Genomic DNA, 2,962 nt, shown 5'->3' with positions numbered 1-2,962 from the left:
CCATATACTTAACTTGATCCTAGTTCCATAATCAAAACTCTGGTTCAATCTGCTAGTGCTTTCTGTACTAACAACCTGCTTTTTTGTCGTGTTAGTCACTCCTTGCATTCATCCTGTGTTTTGTTTTCATGTATGCTTCTGCCCCTCTTTTGTTTTTCATCTTCATTAGTCCACCATGCCTCGGAAGACCCTTGATACCTGTCAGTCTTACTGTAAGTGTACGATGTCGTCAAGTAATAAAAAATTATCATCCTCTAGGACTGTATGTTGAATACCAAAATATTCACGAAAACGATTATCTAGAGAATGGAAAAAAAAGTGTTGGTGTAGAGAACCAAAGGTGATCGAGAGAAAACGGTGAGAAAGCTTAGTTTGGGAGCAATCCTAGGGTTTCGGTTTCACATTGATGAATGTTGATGAATGCAATGTCTTTTGTCTCGATGTACATTAATAAAGGGATTCATCTTAAGGTAATTGGATGTGTCTATGGGATAAAGAGAAGAATGAAAATACCGATGTATCTATCCTAACCATAACCCTTTAAGCTTCATGACAAATCGTGAAAGTCTTGAGAGTGGTAGCCTTACTAGGATCGCTTTTACAAATGCTCCTATCACAATAACTCCACGAACCCTAGATACTACCCTTACTTTATGATATGAATTCTCAAGTTGGTTGTAGAGACTACTGAATTATGATTCACCCATAAGAACATCTTTTATTCTCTTTTGATCATCATGTGTTTATATGCAATGATAATGGCTAGGGTTCACCTCTCGATCTATCCCGATGGGGTTACTATTTAAGTTGAATCCATCAACAATGATGGATGGAGAGAAATATGAATTGAAACAAATCACAAAATGATACACATCATTAAAAAAATGAGGATCAATGCATTTATTCATATATAAAATATTAAGTTACTCCCTAATCCTAGAATTAAAAAGACTACTCCATGGCAATGGAGTTACGAGCCAAAGACATGTTTTCACAATAAGAAATAGGAGTTAGGTTTAGACAAAACTCAATGATGTCTTCGAAAGAACTCCAATCTCTCCTTGGCGATGAGTCGAACTCCACCTCCTCGCAAGAAGGCTCTCCCAATGAGGGTTTCTATCACAAACCCTCATGTTCTTCGATGTCCTTTGGTCTCTTTCGAGAACTCTGGATGCTTTCTAGCCACTGCCCCTTGTCTCCTTTTATAGTTTTAGAATCTTGACAAAGTTTCCTAAAAAGTTGGAAATTTTGTCAAGATTCTGGCATGGCAATGTCGGCTGGCACCGCCAACCCGTGTTAGGCTCTGAGCTCTCCATTGTTTCTCTAATACCTACTTTGCCTCGTTAAGCTACTGAAATGAGGTTCTTCATCTCTAATTGCATCCAAATGCCAAGATCTACGCATCCTATGAACGTGACATGCAAAAGAGCAATCTCCCGAATCAAAACGATGAAAATGGATGAAAACAATAGAAGTTAATGCAAATATACTAATGTAATGTAGTAAACGCATGTAAAATAAGGTCGTAAATATATGTATGAATCATATACATCAAACACTCCTAAACTTAAACATTTACTTGTCCTCAAGTAAAAATCTATAGTTAAAATCCATGTATGTGAACGATACATCATCATCCCTAGTAAGTTCATCTAGTCCTACTGAGTAGTATCACTAATAAGCAAGGACACATGAATAATTTTATTGAGGCCTAACCAAAAAGTTCTTTATGCATGGTGCAATGTAACTCAATCTTCAAGTATCAATTTCTAAGCTAAGTTATTTCGCATTCCATCATGTTTCCAGAGTTACCCATGCAAGAGGCACTTATCTGCCATATACAAGGATCATCCTCACGATAATGTTTCACATTTTTCATATAAGGTCTCAAAGGAGCACTCAATATCGAGGGAAACTAATAGGTATTTCCCTAGTAACCTTGGGATCTCAAAGGGTATATAGTTGGTATTTTCTAAGTAATCACTGTGTCTCAAAAGAGTACCATATTGCTTTTACTCATTATCAAAATAAAATTTTCTAGATATTTTCAAAAATAATTTTTTCTCTTATTTTTATGAGTTCCTCTACTCAAGTATTTCTCTAGTAACCAAAATGTATTTTAGAGTCACCTAAGGATATCAAGGTACTAGTCCAACGAGATGAATCATAACTTTTTTTAGATGCTTCAACTTTTCAAACTAAGTTTTCTGTGTAAGTGAAAGGAGATAATAATCATGTAGACCTACAGTAATATTTTTTGACTCAATAATGCTCATGTCCTATTACTACAAGATAGAAAAATATGAATCACTAAGTATATAATCATATTATCACAAAGATATTAAATTTTAACTTGCTAAGGTTACGCTATAAGAAATGAGCAAATCATATGCGCATGATGAACACATAATAATGATAATGCAGGAAATATGAAGCAAATATGATGCATAATGAATACAAAAATCTAGCTAAACCCCTCAGACTTAAACTAAGTATTGTCCTTAATGTGAAAAGAAAATAAAGAAATCTACTGTGGAGGAGGAGGAAATGGAGAGAAATTAAGGAGATTACCTAGTGATGCATGCCAGCTACACAAATTGTCTGTCTGCTTGTGGTATTTCTCCATCTGACGGAAGTGCACCTCCTCTCTCTAGCGAACCTTCTCTTCATGTGAATAGTGTGTAGGATCAGTGCATACGCTAGAGGGGGATGAATAGTGCTCTTCACTTTCGTTCGTTCTTTTAAATATACTTGCAGCGGAATTAAATAACAACAGAGGGGTCTCATGGATTTATACTTAGTTTCTAATCCTCCAGGATTAGTATGTCCAAGACCTATGTATAGGAAGGCAGCCGTCCACTAATGCTCTCCTTTTAAAAATTTTTTCAGATGTAAAAAAACCTGTCTTATAGTTTAATAATATAAAATGAACAAATACAAAAGTAAGACATAAATAAATAAC

The sequence above is a fragment of the Curcuma longa genome, chromosome 20, assembly GCF_044706935.1.
Source record: "Curcuma longa cultivar G26 ecotype Majalengka, Jawa Barat chromosome 20, ITB_CL_G26_1.1, whole genome shotgun sequence".
Taxonomy (NCBI): Eukaryota; Viridiplantae; Streptophyta; class Magnoliopsida; order Zingiberales; family Zingiberaceae; genus Curcuma; species Curcuma longa.
Note: the sequence above shows the minus strand (reverse complement) of the source record.